Consider the following 23,480-nt stretch of genomic DNA (forward strand, 5'->3'; position numbering starts at 1 on the left):
GCGGAACACAGCCTTGTGGGTATCTGAAACGGTTTTTTTTTTTTTTCTTTTTTTTTTTTTAAGATGAATTCGAGTATCTTTTTTTTTTTTTTTAAGATTTTATTTATTTGGCAGAGAAAGATCACAAGTAGGGAGAGCAGCAGGCAGAGGGAGAGAGGGGGGAAGCAGGCTCCCTGCTGAGCAGAGAGCCCCATGCAGGGCTGGATCCCAGGACCCCGAGATCATGACCTGAGCCGAAGGCAGAGGCTTAACCCACTGAGCCACCCAGGCGCCCCGGAAACGGTTTTGAATTCATTTCAGATGTCTTCTAGTATCACCGAACAACAAAGGGAATTAATAAAATCAAACTTGGAAAGAAACTGGAGTCCCCAGGATTGGTTGATATTGGGTATGCTGATCAGTGCAAAGCCTGTGAGTCCATCATCTGCAGGGCTCAGCTCATAAGGCATCTCCCCAGAGCGCCCTTCCTAGGCCCCATCAATAAAGTAGTTCCCGCCCAACCGCACTGTCTTTGAGTGGTTTCTCAACTGGAACGCCAGGGAGCCCCAGGTTCTAGAAGAGGTCACAAGGGGTCCTTCAAGAGCCTGGGACTGAAACCCATCTGTCTGAACTTTGCAGGCTGGGCAACATCAGCACTTCTCACGAGGGATTGTCCTATTAATTTCACTCGAGGTCTTTCAGCCCCTTTACTGCAGGGCCCAGGAGGACGGTTCTTATGTAGTTGAGCCCATTCTCCATTTCTGACACCAGATAAAGGAGTCCGCTGATAATCAGATGGCACTACTGCTGCAGGGCAGTGAGGTGATGGGAAGACGGTAGGCTGCTGACATTAATCAGCTCCCCAGTCTCCCCAGTACACCGCCGACAGACAGCAGCCAATAAGCCTACTGGTCAGAACACCGCCGCGGAATGTTCTTTCTAAAGAAGGAATTTTTTTTTGATGCCCTGAGACTCAGCCGCCCATCCCTGCTGCTTTGCTAATGTAAACTGCAAAACGGGGGCGCCTGGGTGGCTCAGTGGGTTAAAGCCTCTGCCTTCGGCTCAGGTCATGATCTCAGGGTCTTAGAATCCGGCCCTGCATTGGGCTCTCCGCTCAGTGGGGAGCCTGCTTCCCTCTCACTCTCTGCCTGCCTCTCTGCCTACTTGTGATCTCTCTCTGTCAAATAAATAAATAAACTCTAAAAAACCCCAAAACAAACAAACAAAAAAACTGCAAAACGTAGATTGTGCAGGGTAGAAGTGAATTATTAATTTGTTTTTTGCTTGTGATTCTCTCTCTCTCTCTCTTTTTTTTTTTTTTTAATTATGCCCTTCTCTTTTGTATTTGTTTTTTTGTGCGATGGTCCAATGTAGCAATTTTGGGGGGAAGATCTATGGAATTGAAGAAGAACATTCTAGGTTTACGCCAAAGGACAATTCTATATAAGGCTTATTACAACTTTCTGAGTCATTTCACCACCCTAGTAAAATGGAGAATACAGAAGAAAAGAGCAGTGAACATTACTTACCAATGGGTTTTGGCAATCCAAGTTGGCCTCTTTGTGTGTTGTCAAACAACTTAAAAACACAGCAGTGGGTCCAAAAAAAAAAAAAAAAAAAAAAGGAATAGTACTTAACTACAAATCACAGCTCTTTGAAAGGCACTGCTTTCTTCATAGGAGGCACTTGAAATACCAAACCCACTGAGATGAAATGCCCAAGGCTCTGAGCGATTTTACAAAAACAGTAAACTGCATTTAAACAAAGCCCAGTTTGCTTGAGTAGTTTGGCAAAACTGAAAACCCGGACAAAGTCCCATAAAGCTGGTATGGAGAGAAATCCTGGAGCTTAGCAGAAGAAAAGTTCCCAACCTGGTCTTTGAGCTCAAAGGTGACTTGCAGGAGTACGTCGGAGAAAAGAGTGAGGATGATTTTCTGAGTGCTTTGAAGGTAAAGAATGTCTGCAAACACTTCGTCACATGAACTAGTTGGACAAGCATCCACCAGGCCCTGGAGAAAATGTGTTGACTTTTAGCAGCAAGATTCTTGGGTTTAAAGAGAAACCGAAGTTTTGGAAAAATCACATTGATAAGGAACACCTTGGAACAGCAGTTTCCACTGCTGTTTGGCCTGAAGGGTGAGGGAAGAGATCAGTTGGGTTGAAAGCCTCCTGGAAGAATTCACTGCCGGACAGAAGGAACCATGTTTTCCCTTGGGGGAGGGATCCTTCCTCTGAATCTTCTGATCAGCTTGGGAGGACTTGACTTTGAGAGACAAGGAAGAACTTTCTTTGTAAGATATCGCCTGAGGAGAACCCTTGGGATGAGATTCTTTTTTTTTTTTTTTTTTTTAACATTTTATTTATTTATTTGACAGAGAGAGATCACAAGTAGAGAGGTAGGCAGAGAGAAAGGAGGAAGCAGGCTCTCCACAGAGCAGACAGCCCGATGCGGGGCTCGATCCCAGGACCCTGGGATCATGACCTGAGCCGAAGGCAGAGGCTTTAACCCACTGAGCCACCCAGGCGCCCCTGGGATGAGATTCTTGACCTTTCCCTAGAGAAGTTCTGGATTTCTGCAAAAGCAAAGTATACTGCCTCTCGTGGGCAACAATGTTCAACTTCTTTCTAATACGAGCAAGATTTTGTAGCTTAACAAGCATCAAGAACAAGGACAGAAATGCTCCTGTTCCAACTGAAAATGAGATCTATGGGAACCTATTTCAAATTCACTCTGGGATCAAGTATTCGTACAAACATAAGCCACAGGATTCTTTTAAGGAAGCAAAATTTAGTCTTTACCTTGAGTTTCTAAAGTTTTTTTTTTTTTAATGCACAAATGGGCTCTATAAGAGATTAAGAAAACCAACATGTGTAAACAATCATTTTGTGACTGCTGGTCTTATATGATCATTTTATTCAATAAAGGAATGATTTTACAAAGTCTTATATAAAATGATGTAGTGGAGGGACGCCTGGGGGGCTCAGTCTGACACACGTCTGCCTTTGGCTTAGGTTATGATCCCAGGGTCCTGAGATTGAGTCCCGTGTCAGGCCCCCTTCTCAGTGGGCAGCCTGCTTCTCCCTCTGCCTGCCGCTCCCCACACTTGTGTTCGCTCTAGCTCTTTCTCTCTTTCTCTGACAGATAAATAAATAAAATATTTTAAAACTGTGTTCTGGAGTCTATTTTTATTAATATTGCTTTGAGTTCTGTTTTTTTTTTTTTTAATTTATTTGACAGACAGATCACAAGTAGGCAGAGAGGCAGGCAGAGAGAGATGGGGAAGCAGGTTCCCCGCTGAGCAGAGAGCCCGATGTGGGGCTCGATCCCAGGACCCCAGGATCATGACCTGAGCCGAAGGCAGAGGCTTTAACCCACTGAGCCACCCAGGCGCCCCTGAGTTCTGGTTTTAATAGCTTTACTACTCGACATTGTCAATACATTTTCATGCTAACATCAATTAAAATCGATTTATAATCTTAAGTTAAAGTCAATCTACTGAGACTACCTTTAAAAAATTAAATCCCAATTTTGACTTAAGTCAGTTATTTATTTTGTTGTTTCCCTTATAACTTATAAACATTTATGAAAAAGAAAATGATATATCTTAAGAGAGGAAAGCTAAATTGAATTATATTTTAAAAGAATGTTTGGCTACAAAGTAATTTTTAGTTCTAAAATGGGGGGAACGACTCTTATACATAGCCATATTATATAACACATACATGCTTTATTACCCTCTCACATAGTAGAGATTTTTTTAATAAGAGTTGTAGGCCAAGGACGCCTGGGTGGCTCAGTCTGTTAAGCAGCTGCCTTCGGTCAGGTCATGATCCTGGAGTCCTGGGATCGAGCCCCGCATCGGGCTCCCTGCTCAGCAGAGAGCCTGCTTCTCTCTCTCCCTCTGCCTGCTGCTCTGCTTACTTGTGCTCTTTCTCTGTCAAATAAATAAAATCTTAAAAAAAAAAAAACAAAAAAAAACAAAAAAAAAGAGTTGTAGGCCAACTTGGATGAGGTTTTTAAAAAATCGAGTAGAAATGTAAAGGAAGGAAATATTTGCTTATTCTGCCTACACTACTGTTATCCTGGAACATCCTTAACATCTTATTGGTAGAGGAAAACCACCAAACATAGAAGCTCCCTTCTCCCCAGGAGCATTGGCTGGGAAGACTTAGGTTTAGGAGAAATGTCCAATGACAAGATGCTTAAGCCACCAGGGGGCAGCATGAGGGCACTGATTTCTTAGGGAATTACTAAAAAGAAGGAAAAGGCAGATAGACACCTCATTCAACTAGTATATATCCAGCATCCTACGTGCCGAACACCTAAGGAATTCACACTGACTGAAGAATGGAACGGTGCTAACAGGTATCAAAAGCAAAGTTGCCTACTTCCAATTTTGCTTATAGTTTAGGTCATTAACATTCTCTCTTTTGAATACCCAGGTTGGCCTTTTTAAAACAAACATTGTGATTTTCTCTCCCCACTTTAGGCCCATCTTTCTGTTATTAGTCCTACTTCTTTGAATGGATGATAGTTCAGGTAAGGCTATGATCATTTCTTTCTTTTCCTTTTTTTTTTTTTTTTTTTTTTTTAAGGGAGAGAGCACCTGACTATGAGGTGGGGAGGGGAGAGCAGGGGAAGAGAGGGAGAGAGAGAATCCCAAGAACATTCCACACCCAGCATGAACCAGACGTGGGCTCCATCTCACAACCCTGAGATCATAACCTGAAACAAAATCAAGAGTTGGAGCCCAATGGACGAAGCCACCTAGGCACCCCTTGGCCACTCCTTTCTTAAAATTATAGGCATCATTGTAGATTTTTATCCTACCAATACCACTGTAGGAGTTTATTTGTATGTATTTTTCCCTCTAGGCCTGCAAAGACTGCATTGTTTATCATCTGGTTCTTTATGGAAAAAGTTTGCCAACTCTCGTTCTAACCCATCATTATCTCTTCTTTGCACAAACTTAAAAGATTCCAGACTGTACATGATCTGGCTTCTTTCTACTTCTTCAATTACCATGACCTCTTCCTCAAACACATCAAATCTTCCCCTCTTCAGGACCTTTATACTTGCTGCATTCTTTTCCTAAAATACCTTTAAAGGTTCATTCTCATCCTTTAGGTCTTATCTCAAATATCACTGCCTAGGGTGAGTATTCCTTACCCCAGTTGTTCTCTATCACAAAATCAACCTCTTCATTTCCTTTGTAATTATCTCAGTTATTTCTCTTTTGCTTACTCATTGTGTCTTTCCTTCACTAGAATGGAAACTTTATGAGACCAGTCGCCTTACTGCCTTGTTTATCAGTGACTGGCACATAGTAGGCACTCAATTTTTTTATTGTGGTAAATAAAATACACATAACATAAAATTTACCATTTTGAAACATATAATTCAGTGGCATTAAGGACATTCACATTGTTGAGCAACTATCACTACCATTGAGCTGAGTATTTTGTTCTCCCCATCCCTTCTACCACCAGTCCCCATGCTACATTCTCTATGAACTTGACTACTCTAGGCAGCTTGTATAAGGGGAATCATACAATATGTGTCTTTTATAACTGGCTTATTTCACTTTGCATAATGTCTTCAAGGTTTACGCATACTGTGGCATGTGTCAGACTTTCCTTCCTTTTTAGGACCAAATAATATTCCCTTGTATGTACATAACCACATTTTCTTTATCCATCCATCCATTAATAAACACTGTAGGAAATTTTTAATTAAAAAAAATCTTAGCAATAGGAAGAATTCCTTGAGTCTTTTAAATTAAGTTTAACTGAACTTTACAATTATAATTAATGTATGGTTAGTATATGCTTAATTTTATATCTAAAATTCCCACTAGCAAAACTAAGAGAATAATCAGCAACAGGCCCCCAGAGATTTTATAATAAGACAGCCATTCAAAAGCATTAGGGCAGGGGTGTCTGGGTGGCTTAGTGGGTTAAGGCCTCTGCCTTTGGCTCAGGTCATGATCCCAGGGTCCTGGGATCGAGCCCCGCATCGAGCCCTGTATCGGGCGCTCTGCTCAGCAGGGAGCTTGCTTCCCTTCCTCTCTCTCTGCCTGCCCCTCTGCCTACTTGTGATCTCTGTCAAATAAATAGATAAATAAATATATTTTTTTTAAAAAAGCATTAGGGCAAGCAGCTTTTTTTTTCCTTTTAATTTTTTATTATGGAATATATCACATATGATAAAAGTAAATAAAATAGTACAGGAAATCCCATACAATCATCACTCAGCTTAACAACTACCACTCATCGCCAAACATTTTGTCTATAACTTCATCTACTACCCTACTTCCTATAATATTGTGAAATAAATAACTTTGTCTATAAATATTTTAAATGTTCCCCTAAAAGATAAATAAAGGGTTTTGACATCTTAACATTGTTTTAGGTGGATTTTTTTTTTAAGATTTTATTTATTCATTTGACAGCGAGAGAGAGAGCACAAGCAGGAAGAGTGATAAGCAGAGGGAGAAGCAGGATCCCCACTGAGCAGGGAGCCTGATGTGGGGCCCATCCCAGGACCCTGGAATCATGACCTGAGCTTAAGGAAGATGCCCAACTGACTGAGCTACCCAGGCGTCCCAAGAAGATGGGGTTTTTTTTTTGCTAAATTTGTTTGTGGTGGTATCAGATACATGTCTGTAACTTTGTCATATAATTTGATGGAAAGCACTCCTTACTAAAACAAATTTTAAATTGGATCTTTTAGAAGGATTTATAAATGTCTGATTTTTTTTCAAGAATGCAGACCCTGAGGGAAAATATTTGCCAACATTTAGCCACAAACAAAAAATAAAAAATCTTGGGCTACAAGGTGACTACACTTCTTCAGGTGACTGGCATCTGGGTAGGGAACCAGACACTAAGTGTATGATTCTCTACTTTAGTGAGTAAAAGAATCATGAGGAGCTTGTTTAAAAAGCAGTTTCCAGGGCCCCACTTCTCTGGATCTCTGATTTCATAGGACTGGGTTGAGATCTAGAAGCATGCATTTCTAATAATTGCTGGAGATAATTCTGATGGAGGGCGTCCAAGATGGCCTCAAAACCCTATTTTTTTTTTTTTTTTAATTTGACAGAGAGATCACAAGCAGGCAGAGAGGCAGGCAGAGAGAGAGGAGGAAGCAGGCTCCCCGAGAGAGCAGAGAGCCCGATGCGGGGCTCGATCCCAGGACTTCGAGATCATGACCCAACCCGAAGGCAGCGGCTTAACCCACTGAGCCACCCAGGCGCCCCTCAAGACCCTATTTCCAAACTTTAGGACTCATTTGCTCCACGACTATGCCATTTAACATTTGTGCCTTTTTGTATTCTGTTCAGGAAAAATTTTCAGGTCCTAATCAAATAAATGTACCATAATCCAGCATTCCTTCCCCCCCTTTTAATTCTCTACTTGAATGATACACATTTCCCACAGGTTTATACATGAACACATATGGTTCTATTGTCTCTCTTGTGAGCATGACTAATTTTCATGGGCTTTGGAAATATGATTACTCTCTCAGTTTCCAAAGCAACGATCTTGGTAAATCGGGATGACATTGGCCTGAGCCATTTATTACATGAATAAGAACATATTATGTGTTTGGTAATATTCATAAGTTCTTTTGTATCAGACTATGCCTAATGTTATGGCAGAAACAAATGCAATTTGGCTCAGTTTTCTTAACTTAAAAACTATACCTAAATCAGCAATGCTTTTTATTAATTAACAACAATCTTCTTAGAAAATCATTTTATGCTACCTAATTAAAATGTCAGTTTTGCTGGGATGGAGCCATGGCTAAAGGAAAAACCGAAAGAATAAGTGGCCTAAACATGAGAAAAATATAGTAGAAGAAAATAAAGAATAAAGGGAGGCTGGACTTCAGTTATTTATATAATCATGTTAAAGTGGTAAATTGAAGAGGATCAGAGTATGGCATCCCAAAATATGCCCCTTTGGTATAAGGATTATTTTGAACTGATGGCAATGAAGAAACAGCAGATACAAGAGAAACCCTTTAGGGGCACCTGGATGGCTCAGTGGGTTAAAGCCTCTGCCTTCGGCTCAGGTCATGAGCTCAGGGTCCTGGGATGGAGCCCCATATTGGGCTCTCTGCTCAGCAGGGAGCCTCCTTCCCTGCCCGCCCCCCCGCCGCCTGCCTCTCTGCCTGCCTCTCTAACTACTTGTGATCTCTGTCAAATAAATAAATAAAATATTTTTTAAAAAAAAAGAAAAACCCTTTACTCTCCCACATTCTGCCTAAATCAAGGCATACATTTTCCTTTGTGAAGGTGTCTCCTTCTCTTGTACCAGAAAGAGAAAAACCTTTTATCATGGGAGAGGGAGAGAGCACTGAGATGAGTCTGCATAAACAAAACCATACTAAATAATCCTATCTTCCGATGATTTCCCCAATATATTTACTCTCCCACAATTCACCAAACCCCTTTTACTTTGTCACTTCTACCAAATTCATTAACTTGATTAAGGCAGTATATAAACCCCCTGAATTTAGTTACTGCTGCAGAGCTTCACTTTATATGAAGGCTACCATGCATATAAAAAAATTGAAATATTAACATCAGATAAAATTTGTATGCCTTTTCTCCTGTGAATCTTTTAAAATCAAATTTTCATGCTCCAGACATGAACCTTAGAGTGTAGAGGAAACTTTTTCCTCCCCTACACAATTATTTAAGAACTGAATCCACTAGGCATTTGCTCACAGTTTTCCTTTAACTAAGAAGGAATAGTGGTATAGTAAAAAGAACTTTGAAGTTGGACTAGCCTGGATTGAAATCTTGAGTCTCCTATTTGATGAATGAGTTTGGATAAGTTATTTAAATGGTGTACTCGGGGTGCTTGGGTGGCTCAGTTGGTTAAGCATCTGCCTTGGACTTCGGTCATGATCCCCAGGGTCCTGGGATCCATCCCTGCGTCAGGCTCCCTGCTTTCAGACTCCCTGCTTGACAGGGACCCTCCTTCTCTCTCTTCCTCTGCTGCTCCTCCCACTTGTACTTTCTGTCAAATAATTTTTTTTAAAAAATCTTTAAATGCTGTACCTCAATTTCCACATATATAAAACTAAGATGATAAGGCCAACCTAACATAATTGCTGTGAGGATTAAATAAGATGAAATATGCAAAATAATTTGCACAAAGTAGAACCTCAGTAATATTTGGTTCCTCTAAATTTTGATGCGTATCTCTGTTGTTAAAATAAATATTCTTTTTATAGAGATAAGAGTGGGATGCCATTAAAATACCTAGATGTCCAACTGTTAGACTGTTAGTTGGCAGTCTTGTATGGAGGACTTTGTAACTGAAAGAGGGATTTGAGAAAAATCCAAGATCCCAAAGCACAGAAGGAAAGCACTTAAGACTGTGGATATTGTTGAATGATTCAGAAGAAGGAAGGGATAAGGGAAGGGAAAGAGAATCTGCCTATTATCAATATGTAGCAAGAGCTTTTATGCACTAATTCTGCTTAAAGGGGTCTCTATGAAGAAAATAATTGAAATATATAAAAATAATTAAGCATATAGATGATCATCTCAATCTTAAGAGATTGAAAAGCTGAAAACCTGAATGGACAGAAAATATAAAGTAATTATAGTATTTTATATGATGAAATATTCCTTAGCCATTATAAACAATGCAAAGGAGTATATACATTATCAGCTCAATTATGTAAAAAAAGGTACACAGATGAAAGAAACTGGAAGGATAAACAAAACAATTTTAAAGGTACTCAACTTTGAGTTAGATCATAAATACATTTTTAACAGTTATTTTTTTAAAGGATTTTACTTATTTGAAAGAAAGAGAGTGAGCAAGAGAGAGAGCACGAGTGGGGGGAGGGGCAGAGGGAGAAGCAGACTCCCCACTGAATAGGGAGCCCAACGTGGGGTGTGATCTCAGGACTGCTGGTGACAAATTCTCTTAGTTTTCTTTTAAATAAAAACATCTTAAATTGCCTACATTCTTGAAGGATATTTTCATTTCATCTTGAAGAATATTTTGATACAATTCTGGGTTGACTTTTTTCTTTTAGCACTTTAAAGATGCCATTCCTCTTGATTCTGATGGGAAGTCGGTAGTAGTTCAAATCTTTGTTCCCCTCATTTAATATTTTCTCTGGCTATTTTCAAAATTTTATCTTTGCTTTTGGTTTTTAGCAGTTTGACTGCTGTACCTAGATGTGATTTTCATTATAGCCTATAGCTTCTTGAATCTGGTGATTTATGTCTTTCATCAAATTTGGGGAAATTTCAGCCACATTTCTTCAAAAAACTTTTATGGCCCATTCTCTCTCTGTGTCCCTTCTGGAACCCTACATGTTAGACCTTTTGGTATCATCTTGAAGGTCCCTGAGGTACTATTCATTATTTATTTTACAGTATTTTTTTCCTCTCAGATCTTCAGATTGAGTACTTTCTATTGATTTATGTTAAAATTCACAAATATTTTATAATTTCCACTTTGATCTTAAGGCTATTGAGTGCAAGTTTTATTTCAGATATACACTTTTTCAGTTATAGAATTACCTTTTGCTTCTTCTTGAATTTCTTTCTTCTGAGATTTCCTATATTTTCATTCATTTTGAGTGTATTTTCTCTAAAGTTCTTGAAGCATAGTTCCAACAGCTGCTTTAAAATCCCTGTCTCTGGGCGCCTGGGTGGTTCAGTTGGTTAAGCGACTGCCTTCAGCTCAGGTCATGGTCCTGGAGTCCCGGGATCGAGTCCCACATCAGGCTCCCAGCTTCATGTGGAGTCTGCTTCTCCCTCTGACCTTCTCCTCTCTCATGGTGTCTCTCTTTCTCTCTCAAATAAATAAATAAAATCTTTAAAAAAAAATAAAAATAAAATCCCTGTCTCTAATTCCAACATCTGGTTCATCTTGGAGCTGATATCCATGGGCTGAATTTTGGATCACATTTTCTTATTTCTCCATATGTCTAGTAATTTTGGATACTATCCTGTATCCAAGTGAACGATGACTTAGTGAATGATGTACTTTAGAGATGCTTGGTTCTGTTATGTTTCTCTAATTTTTTGTTTCAGCAGGCAATTTACCTTGGCTAAGCTCAAATTCTAACTCAGTGCAGTTATTTTAGCCTTATCAAGGCTGCTTGGACTGTCCTGTACATGTGTAGTCTAGGAGTTAGCTAGAGATTTGGCAAGTTTCTGTAGACTTTAAGACTCCCTCTCTCTGGCTCTCTCCTTGCTGGGATCTCTCTCCCTCACTTCCCAATACTATTTAATTGCCTCTACATCTCATTGGTAAGGGAAAGGAAGAATTCCCATCCTATGTGTATGGGAATGGCCTAACACATGGCACCTAGCACTGGACAGAGATCAATAGCAGTTTATTGGTCTCATATACTGACAGTCTGAGTGGAGGATACCAAATCCCATGTAGGACTACGTGGAAGTTATGCTTAGGAATAAATAACCAGGCACTGTGGGAGGAAGGTTTTGTAATATCAAGGGGATGAGGTAGCCCCTGGTTTCCATGGGAGGATGTGATTTGTTTGTTTGTATAGTTCCATAAACTTGCAGGGATAAGGAGGAAATCCTTATGGACCTGTGGTCCCCAAGACAGGGAGGGTTATTTGGCTAGGGGACCTTATCCACAAGAGCAGCGTGGGGAAGAGAACTTGGACTTAGGTCAGTTAAGACACTCCTGATTTTACCAGACGTCAAGGCAGTATATGATGATAATTTTAGACCTTATACCACACTATGTTTGCCCTGGACTCCATTCTCTGGTTCATCAAGCCAATATGCCTGCAAGTTTCAATCTAAGTTTAGGTCACCCTACATGACTGGATGCTGCAGGCTAAAAGACTTAGAACTAGGAAACTCCTGAAGTGCCATCTTATTCTTCCAAGTGTTGACTTCCTTCAAGAATTTGCCTTCTTTTGCTTGTTCCCCAGTGGTTTGTTTTTGTTTTTGTTTTTTTAATATCTGTGATCTAATAGGAGCTCTTTGGCCATTACCAGAAGCAGAGCTTTCAAAGTTCACTCTTAATCTTGGGTGTAAGCACTTTAAGTAAATAGCTGAAGAAACTACCAGATACTGTTGACTAAAATGGGAATTGGTGTGGAGTCTTTGGAATGATTCTACATAAGAATACTAACTCACTGCTGAAATAATTGCAGAACTCAATCACTACATACAATACTTACATCGTAATTTTGTACAAATTTTTATTCCACACAAATAATTCAGTCAAACTTGAGTTGGACTCAGTACCTAACAGATAAAACCGAGAAAAAAATGTTTTTTCTTTTACATTTTTTATATACTGTTGAAGTATACATGGGCGAAAAGACAAAAGCTACGGTTTGACAAGCTGGTTGAGTATTTCTTCTGAAATATGCCCCATATTTAAATCTTGACTGACTCTAACCAATTTTAGTCTTTTAATTTGCCTTGCTTCTATATTTATTTCTAATTCGCTTTTATTTATACTTATGCCTGTAAGCATTTTCCCAACACTCTATCTCTGTCCTATATCCCTATAGAGACTATAAATGTCTCCTGGGCACGAGCCAAAGACTCGATTTAGTTTAAATCTACACACACGATACATACTTACATCTGTTAATTTTTTTTTTTTTCCAGCAAATCCTACCAAGACTTGGATGGACAAATTGGGTTTTAAATTTCTTCAACATTTTGTATATTTGGTGCTCCCAGAAGGACTCACAAGACTCAAGAGCATGTTATACACATAACTAAAATTTATTATAGCAAATGGTAGAGAGCAAAAGTAATGGGGAAAAGATCCATTGGTGAAGTACAGAGAGGTTCAGCATAGACTTCTTTCTCTCTCTAGCAGCAAACTATAGGAATCTGTGGAATGCCTCTGCCCATGGAAACCCAACTGAGTTTCGGGGTCTAAGGCGTCTATGGAAGTCTGTTAATACGTATATACATTCTGCTGTGCAATCAGCCATTGGCAACTGATACTCAGGACCCCAACAAAACCCAAGCAATTGATCCAGGTGTATGTAACAAAGTTATTGTCATTACCATAAAAACACTCCAAGGGGGGCACCTGGGTGGCTCAGTGGGTTAAAGCCTCTGCCTTCAGCTCAGGTCATGATCTCAGGGTCGTGTCTCTCTGCTCAGCAGGGAGCCTGCTTCCTCCTCTCTCTCTCTGCCTGCCTCTCTGCCTTGTGATCTCTGTCTGTCAAATAAATAAATAGAATATTAAAAAAAACAACAACAACACTCCAAGGGCCAAATTCCCAGGGTTGGGCAAGGGTCAATCATGGTTCCCTTGGAGGCAAGCAAGGAATAATCAAATACCCGCCACATTAACTTTTTCCTCATAAGATTGAGTCTGTATTGTCCTTGCTATCTTCTATTTCAATTCCTGGCTTACTGATAGAAATAATAGGAAGCTAAGTCCTGGCGTGTGGAAAGACATTTTTAAGACCACTGCATATCTAAATCATTTCCCCACTCTTTCTACTCTTCCCAACACATTCCCAGCCTCCAATTTCTGTAGCTGGCTGTACTTCACAAACAAGCAAGCTACTTAGAGGAAGCGATAGTTTCTGTGGTTTGACAGAGGAGGACTAAGACCAATAGAGCCCAAAGATGTAAAAACTACAGTTATCTCCTTGTATGATTTAAGTGTCTCCCCCACAAACTTGCTTTGCCTCCTGGAGTTTCTATTTCATTCAGCGTTGCCATGACCCACTAATGGCCCAACCCAAAATTCTAGATGACTTCTCCTCTCTCCCATGCCCTAAATACAGTCACTAAAATCAGGTGATATTACCTCCTAGAAGTTTCCTGAATCTATCTCATTCTTTCCATATGACTGCATTTCCCTTTTTATTGCTCCTTTCTTGCTTTCCCTTCCTTCTCCCTGTCAGCCATCACTCATTACAGCAGTGCTGTCACTCCAGTTCTTTTCTAGAAAGCAACATGCCATATACTGAAGAATAACTTTCTGAAGATGGTCTCTTATGTAAGGTATTGTAACCACTCAGGTCACTATGCTCAATTGTTTTCTTGTGTCTTATGTATCTACTAATATCTATTTTATTAGACAAAAATTGATCTTTTTTTTTTAAGATTTTAATTATTTATTTGACAGCGAGAGAGGGAACACAAGCAGGGGAAGCGTGAAAGGGAGAAGCAGACTCCCCACTGAGCAGGGAGCCCAATGTGGGCTCAATCCCAGGACCCTGGGATCATGACCTGAGCTGAAGACAGACACTTAAAGCCTGAGCCACCTAAGCGCCCCCAGAAAAGAATTCATTTTTATCCTAAATTGAAAGCTATGTCCAGTGGGGTGGAGTCAAATTTCTTGGAGTTCTTTGAGTCATACAACAGATGTCTGGCCTCTTCTCCCCATCTTTTCCCTTTCTCATCTGCTACATTCAGATTCTCTTCATTAGATACTTCTGTTAAATTTCAATCCTATAGAGAAGACCACAGCTAAATAAGAGTCTTCAGGGAAGGACTCCTTCTTGGGTAGATATACTTCATAGGTCCTGTCTGAGATTGTCGGCAGAAGTTATAGATGGCATTAATACGTAATATTGACCTGAATATGAATTTTCAAGCATTCAATTTATAAAAATGATAAAAAATTTATTCCACCTTAATAACATAAAGTACTCAAATAAGATTGCACAAAATTTTAAAAAGTTTTGGGGTCTAAGGCTTCTATGGGTTACTCTTAACAAGTTGAGGGCTATACTGAATTTTAAAAAAAAGGTTACAGGGAACTTTTCTTAAACTGCTAAAAAACCTTCACAAAAAATGTGTTTCTGATGCAAAACTTCCCAGATTAGTTCCTCAAGTAGGAAGCCTTCAAAAGCTTCAAATTTACCAATTGCATTTCTTGGTTTTAATTTATATAATAATATATATGCGATTACAATGCTGGTATGCCAAGTGGAGACAATCTTAACAGCAGTAGTAGAAACATTCTCATAAGAGTGAACTAAATCTTGGGGCCACCTGGGTGGCTCAACTGGTTAAGTGTCCAGCCCTTGATTTCGGCTCAGGTAATGATCTCAGAATTGAGAGACTGAGTCCCAGTGTGGAACCTGCTTAAGATTCTCTCTGTCCCTCTCCCTCTACTGCTTCCCCCCCAAAAGTGAACTAAATCTAAATATTTAGATTATATGCCCCTTTCTTAGTAGGAAGTATACATATGCATTTTGCTATTCCAGAATGTACAGAAAGCTTTCTTTTATATTTAAAGTTTAGATTTTATTAAAGTAATACATGTAGCAAAAAATTAAATGCATAGCATAATTCATAAACTTGTCTGAATCACTGTGCTGTACACCTAAAACTAATGTAACATTGTGTCAATGATACTCAAATAAAAACATGTCAATTAAATGTACAAAATGGTATTTGTGAAAACTAAGTGTCCTTCCAACTGTAGGTCCCTAGGCCCTAAATTAGAGGTAAATACTATCAGTAAATACTGCTAGACTATTCTTCCAGAGATATTTTACCTGAATACAAAAAGTTAGGGATAGTCTAACATAATACCATATAAGAAAGGCACTAGGCTCTTTTGAAATTAATTTGAATCAACTTGTCAATTTTCAAAGATTAAGTTAGAGATACTATTAATCCAATCCTGTATTACAATTGTCTTTTCATTATGCATAAAAGTGTCACAACTAGTTTCCATAGATATAATTTATATATCATTGTCCCTAAATTTTAATTCTAATATTGTACAACTACCATTTTAGTGGCTTAAATAATCATTCCTTTCTCTGATTTTCCATAATAGAAAACTATTCAGCATCTAATATTTTCTTTTTTTTTTTTTAAAGATTTTATTCATTTATTGGACAGACAGAGATCACAAGTAGGCAGAGAGGCAGGCAGAGAGAGAGGGGGAAGCAGGCTCCCTGCTGAGCAGAGAGCCCGATGCGGGGCTCGATCCCAGGACCCTGGGATCATGACCTGAGCTGAAGGTAGAGGCTTTAACCCACTCAGCTACCCAGGCACCCTCTAATATTTTCCATATAAATGTTCCCCCTTTTATATCTTTGATTTTTTATCCCTCTAATTCTAGTACTTACTTTTACCAGATACCAGAAGAGAACATTTCTACTCTCACTTTCTTCAAAGTCTTCTTCCTGAAGATGACATTTCTGTAACCAAAGCATATCATGCTAAGGTATCTGGAATGTATACCACAGTTAAAACAAGCAAAAGAAACTATACTTCGGTTGCAATTAGATAATGAAGAATACAACCTAGTTTTCTCAAGAACAAAACACTTGAGGACATTCTAATAAATGAAATAAAATCAGACAAATTATTTATCTTAAATATTTTCAAAACTTGGATCTATTTTATAGAAGGGCATGTTTAAAATTACTTATAGCAAAGTAAGGTTTAAGCACATTTTTTCAGAAACACATACATTGGATAAAGTGAGATATACTGGTTTATATATTCTTTTATATGTAAAGGAGTCAGAGAATGGGGGGGATCAGGAAAATAGATAAAGGGGATTAAGAGATACAAACTGCCAGTTATAAAATAAATAACTCACAGAAGTGAAAAGTACAGCACAGAGAATATAGTAAAAAATATTGTAATAACATTGTGGGGTGACAGATCCTGACTATTTGGTGAGTGCTGAGTAATGTATAGGATTGTCGAATCAATGTTGCACATCTGAAACTAATAAATCATTGTATATTAATTATACTTTACTAAAAAAAATAAAATGCCTACCCCCAAAAAATACTAAAAAAAAAAAAAAGAGTCAGAAGACCTCAATTTATAGAAATAAAACTGGCTAAGCAATTTTTAAAAATTTATTACCCTCAGAAATCAGTATCTACCAAAATGGTGGATTAAATTAACCATGACAAGAGTGATTAATGTAAGAATAGCTCCAACAGAGCCTCATTAAATAATCAATTAGAAATAAGTCACAAGAGGATGCCTTGTGTCTCAGTGGGTTAAAGCCTCTGACTTCTGCTCAGGTCATGATCTCAGGGTCCTGGGATGGAGCCCAGCATCAGGCTCTCTGCTCAGCAGGGAGCCTGCTTCTCCCTCCCCGCTCTGCCTGCCTCTCTGCCTACTTGTGATCTCTGTTTGTCAAATAAATAAAAATCTTAAAAAAAAAAAGAAAGAAAGAAAGAAGTCACAGGGATAAAAAGTACAACACAGGGAATATAGTCAATAATAATGAAATCATTTTGTATGGTGACAGATGGGGACTACACTTATCATGGTAAGGATTGCCTATTGTGTCTGATACTACTGTGGGAACAGTATGTTGTACACCTGAAACTATTATAACATTGTACGCATATTTGAATTAAGAAAGAAATAGCAATGAAAAAATATTTAAATTAATAAGGGTCAAAACCTGTTAAATAAAATATATCTCATCCTCCTAACAAAACAAAACAAAACAATGAGTTAGAATAATTTAAAAGGAACAAAAGATTAAGCAAAAGGCTCCCGGCCAGTAATATTAGCATTCTCTATAAAAGATCATACTTACTTTGGCCAGAACTGAAGGTATGAGGCATTTGCATTGACAGTAACAGTCTAAGAAAACAGGGTTTCTAGCACTTTCGATTTTATGATTATTTTGAATATTATTGTTCAGGAAATTCTAATTTACCTTTAGAGGTAATTTTGTTAAATTTGCTGTAGGAGTTCTCAGAAAAAGTAATTTTATAATGCCCCAAGTTCTTAACTTTTCTCCCTATGGGTACTTTTGTCCTTTCTAATGATTACCAGCAGATAATAAAACTAACAAGTGTCTGTTTTACTCTTCAATTTCTAGGTGTACACTTATTTCATAAATTACTATATAACCCTGGGCAAATTAATTAACTTCTCTGGGTCTCCAAATCACCATCTGTAAAAACATGTGGGTCTAGGGGTCATCTATCAACAGGGACCCCCAGCCTTGCCCCAGCCCGCCAGCCATGTAGTTATGATAAATTACTATTAGTGTCAGAGATTCACCCAGCTTCTCAGTGAGGCTGCCTGTTGTCCTTTCTCTCTTCCTTTGGGGGAAATCATTGATCTGAGATTACTTTTAGCTAAAAACATCTGTGAGTCTAAACTGATGATCATGAGATTAAAAATAACCATTTACAATTCCTGCAACCTTGAGATGCAATTTTTCATTTTCTTTTCCTGCATCCAGCTTTTATTTATTGAGCACTGTGCAAGCTCTGATACAATAGACATGGTTCCTGAATAAAATAATCATCTTGTGAGGTTCTTACTTTAAAAAAAAAATATTATATATATATGTGTGTGTGTATAAAAATATATGTGTGTGTATATAGGATGTATATATGTACATATGTGAACACATTTATAAACATACACATATATAGGATTAATCTATGCTACCACAGCTTTCAAGTTCCCTTTCTTTCTTCCTTTCTTTCCTTCCTCCCTCCCTCCATCCCTTCCTTCCTACCTTCCCTTCTTCCTCCTTCTTTTTTTTTTTTTTTTTTTTTTTTTTTATAGGCTCCAAGCCCAATCTAGGGCTTGAGATTAAGAATTGCTTGCTCGGGGCGCCTGGGTGGCTCAGTGGGTTAAGCATCTGTCTGCCTTTGGCTCAGGTCATGATCCCAGGTTCCCGGGATCAGACCCTGCATTGGGCTCTCTGCTTGGTGGATCCTGCTCCACAGCCCCCCCACTCTGTCTGTTGCTCTGCCTACTTGTGATGTCTCTCTCTGTGTCAAATAAATAAATGAAATCTTAAAAAAAAAAAAAAAAAGAATTGCTTGCTCTACTGGGGCACCTGGGTGGCTCAGTGGGTTAAGACTCTGCCTTCGGCTCATGTCATGATCTTAGGGTCCTGGGATGGAGCCCGTCATCTGTCTCTCTGCTCGGCACGGAGCCTGCTTCCCCCTCTCTGTCTGCCTCTATTCCTACTTGTGATCTCTCTCTCTCTCTCTCTCTGTCAAATAAATAAATAAAATCTTAAAAAAAAAAAAAAAGAAAGAATTCCATGCTCTACCAACTGAGCCAACCAGGTGTTCCACTAACACAACTTTCCAAACAGTCCCTCCCTACCACTTTTCTCTATTCATTTGATGAAATTAATGGGAAAATCTCTATGACAAAGTAAGAGGGGCATTGCAACAATTTTATTCTCAAGACTTCAAAGGTAAGAAGTCAAAGCTTCCGTTTACACAGGATTTAGCTACTCCAAGATTCTAGGCTATTGTTGGGTTTGCCCATTACCTGCAAAAGCATTTTAAGATAAGATACCTCACTAAGATAAACAGGTTATCTTCAAGGAATACATTGGCATCTCTTATCACACTTCTGGATTACAGCACACACTGTTACAGCATTTGGATGGACTGAACAATTTCTACCTACAGTATCAACTATTTAATTTTGGGCAAAATTTTAGGTTTCACTGGCAAAATGAGACCAGAATTTCAAATTTTGAACATATAGTCTAAATCTCTCTTCCTTAAAATGTACACCCTTTCCCGTTTTTAGGAAACATAATTGCATAATTCAAACTCCTTCAATACTGTGACCTAGTTCCTCCTCTTGATGTTATAAACAGCTCATGTAACTATGGTAACCACCTAGGGAAAACTGAATGTTTTTCTGGTCAGCAATATGCAAAGTATACCATATGTGTTATTTTTTCCTCTCTGAGATAACCAAAGTAGATAATATGTGTCTGCTTTTTCTTCTTGGCTATGGGAATGATAGTTCATGATACTGAATTTTCTCTTTACTACAGTCCCAGTCATTCACAATCCCTTCCATTTTTTGCTGTGATCTTGCTGACAGTAGTCATTCTAAATGCTATAACCCAGAGTGGGATTGACTGCACACACCCAACTTGAAATCTGTGCTACCTCATGAACTAAACATACAGACCAACACTGCTCATATTTCTAATGTTCCACCTCAAGAATCTGGTTATTTTCTTAACTTACTCTTTTAGTTCTGGCCAAAGTATTTCCTTAAAGCAAAAAAGTAAAGTGGAATTATATCTTGAGGAAATACTTAGAAACCGAAAAGAGCTATCTCCAGTTCATAGTGATTTTTATGCATCTGCTTTTTAGCTCTATTTTCTGGTTTTTTAAAATACAATTAGTGTATACTACTTATGCAATAAGGCAATTAAAAATACCTGAAAACTGACCTTGGTGGAGACAGACTATTTGTTTTAGTTGCCTATTGTATATTAATGAACTGACTTAAAGTTTTATGCTTTTTTCACTACAATTTAAAATGCTTCACTGGATCTTCCAGAACAAATTACACAGCAAACTAATACGAACTCTTAGATTTGTATTGATTTATTTTTTTGCATTAGATTCAATTATATTTCTACTGAGGGCTATCAATTGGTGACCTTTTAATATGAGGATTTTTGTTTAAAGTGCTTTCCTAGACTTTCCTTACACTTTTAACAGTGCTTTTAAACTACCCAATATCCTCCTTAGAAAAACACTGCTATTTGCTTCACTGAGTTAAATTGGGAATTAACTGCCTCTTACTGGTTCAGAAAAGATCTAACTAAATGCAAGGTGTGGAACTTGTTTGGATTCTGTTAAACCTAGTGTAAAGTAATATTAATGAGACAATAGGGAAATTTGGAAATTTTAATAGTCTGAATGTTAAATGATAATCTTTTTGATGGGATAATGGAATTGTGGGTGTGTGGTTTTTCTTTCTTTTTTTTAAATTATCTCTTATCCTCTATATTTAAAGTATTTACAGATAAAATATAACAATGCAGCAAGGGAAAGGAAGTGTGAAAGGCCACAGGTGAAATAATGTTGGCCATATATTTAAATATTTTTTATTTATTTATCTGACAGAGAGATCACAAGTAGGCAGAGAGGCAGGAAGACAGAGAGAAGGAAGCAGGTTCCCCAACGAGCAGAGAGCCCTATGCGGGGCTCAATCCCAGGACCCTGGGATCATGACCTGAGCCGAAGGCAGAGGCTTTCACCCACTAAGCCACCCAGGTGCCCCAGTGTTTGCCATATATTGATATATGTTCAAGCTCGGTGAACAGTGCATTAGGATTATTATATTATTACCTCTACTCTTCTTTTTTTTTTTAGATTTTTTAAGATTTTATTTATTTGCCAAAGAGAGAGAGAGAGAGCACGAACAGGGGGAGCAGCAGGCAGAGGCAGAGGCAGAGGGAGAAGCAGGCTCCCTGCTCAGCAGGGAGCCCAATGTGGGACTCCATCCCAGGACTCTGGGATCATGACCTGAGTTCAAGGCAGATGCTTAACCCACTGAGTCACCCAGGCATCCCTATTACCTCTACTCTTGTGCATGTTTGAAATTTTCCGTAATTAAAACATTTTATAAAACATTAAGAAGTAGAAAGAAGAAAAGCATTTCAAATTTAATTGGCCTGACTTAAGAAATAGCTGAATTTTCTCAGGTGGTATCTTTAGGAATCCTTCAGACTATCTGCTATTTTGTTTTCACTGAGAGTTTGAAGATTTGCCCTTCCCCCTCACAATATAAATAAGGGCTACAAGACATAGGTTTAGAGGCATAAACACTTCCTAACAGCGATCTCTTAAAAGAAACTGATTTTAAAATGACAGGTAACCCCAGACACACCTACTAATTTCGGGGTCACCTATCTTTTTTTTAGAGTTACCTCCTGGTAGGAAATATTTTAAAAAATAAATAAGATGCCCTTTTGCTTTATCAGAGGATTTAATATCACCAGGTAATTTCTACTTTGCAGAGAACTGGTGACTAAAATTTCGCATTTGGTTCGGCAAGGCAATCCAACGTGAAAAGCCTCCAAATGTCCAGTTAAGTGGTTACTGAGAAGAAAAGACCACGATAAATACCCACCAGTAGAGTTGAGTTTGGGGAATATGGTGATTTTTTTCCCCCCATGTAAGTACTCCCCCCCCACCTCAGTGTGCTTTCATAAATATGGCAGGTATAAGCCATTGATTAATTTTATAAGTATAGCCAAAAAAGCACATCTGAAATATTCACACACACACACACACACACACACCCATATTACAGTGTTCTTATACGTGTACACCAACACAAGCTGAAAAATCACTATTTGGATTTTTTGCTTGCATTCAGCCTGTTCCACAGTTATGAAAGGGGAAAATAATGTATAAAAGATCTCCATTATCATACTCAGCCTCCTTTCCTCTCTTCCTGCTCCAAGTTCCTGGAGGCCACAGTCTTAAGTATTCTGTATCTCTGCTTCCCTTATTGCTAGGTTCTAACCACGTGTCCTATCTGCCTGCAGGTTACTTCTCAGGCTGTGAATAAAATCCATAGGTACATTCAGGGCCTAACCTGAATCAGTAAAAATCGAATCTTGCATTATTTTGGGCTTCCAATAATGACTACTGAAATCAAACCCATTAGTAAACAAAAACAGTAGGGGGTCAGGTAAAAAAACCAACAAAATTCCATTTTTAACAGTGACTGGTTTTTGGACAAAATCTGGCTGTTTAATCTGAAAGATTGTTAAGAATGACAACAATGAAATCCCTACACGGTTCTCCGAAACACACCACACCGTACTACTGTCTGGGTCGATTTAATATTCCAGTAGTCAAAACCACAAAAGTGTCACAGGATAACACTCCCAGAAAATCTCCGAGTCCCGTGCAATATTTTTGTTGTTCCCGCGATGCCGAATTTTCTGGAGGGCTTTGTTTTGGCTTGCAATTTAAAATTTCCTGTAGATCAAAGTCTACACTTCTCTTTGCACGTCAATGGTTACTTCTACTGTTCTCAAAAGTGCTCTACATAGGTCACGACACAGGGGTACCACCCCCAGGAACGAACTGGACAGAAGGAGAAATCCAAGTTAAACACCCACTTACGTTTCCTTTTCAACTCACAGGTACTACTCAGAAGAGGACTCGTTTTCCTAAGCATTCCACTAAAATTCTGCGCGAATTCGTTCTATTTACAGCCATTTCTTTCAAAAACAAATGGGATTACATACTGAGAGTTAGTCTGGCATGAAAATCAGCCCCTCTGAGGAGCGTTTCATTTAACACTACCCAAGAATTAAACCCTGAAAGTCGATCACATAGATAAGGATGTGGGCCTGATTACTGATTAGGCTTTTATTCTCATTTCCCGTCTTCCCACCCCCCGACCCCCAGCGGTTTTCGGTCCTAGGGTAAAAAAGAGATGAAAAGTGGGTGCTGCGCCCCTCTTGACTCTAAGCCCGCGTCGACGTTTAATGCTTAAACGTTCTGACACCCGGAGTGGGTAAAATTCTCCTTAAAGGTTGTGTGTTGGACAAACACATTTCTGGGGCAGAGGGCGACTAAACTAAACGGAGGATTCCTGAAGAGCCGGAAGGTGGCCAAAACCTGCTAGGTACTCCAGCGGCGGGAGACCTCCCGCCCACAGGGAAGGGCGGAAACATGCTAAAGCCAGGAGGGAGATTTAAAGGGCGAGCTGACTAAGAGAAAGGAAATGCAGGGGGCCGCGGGAGCA

General features: G+C 38.9%; 1 long non-coding RNA gene across 1 annotated transcript; it reads right to left on the minus strand.

The window, feature by feature from the left end:
• Positions 1 to 14,374: 14,374 nt before the first annotated feature.
• LOC125091124 (uncharacterized) lies at positions 14,375 to 23,081 on the minus strand. The gene is made up of 3 exons (XR_007124588.1): positions 22,853 to 23,081; positions 16,070 to 16,141; positions 14,375 to 14,510 (listed from the first exon to the last, which is right to left on the minus strand). It is a non-coding gene; the product is annotated as an uncharacterized LOC125091124 (long non-coding RNA).
• Between the last annotated feature and the right edge of the window lie 399 nt (positions 23,082 to 23,480).

This window comes from Lutra lutra, chromosome 2 (assembly GCF_902655055.1).
Source record: "Lutra lutra chromosome 2, mLutLut1.2, whole genome shotgun sequence".
NCBI lineage: Eukaryota > Metazoa > Chordata > Mammalia > Carnivora > Mustelidae > Lutra > Lutra lutra.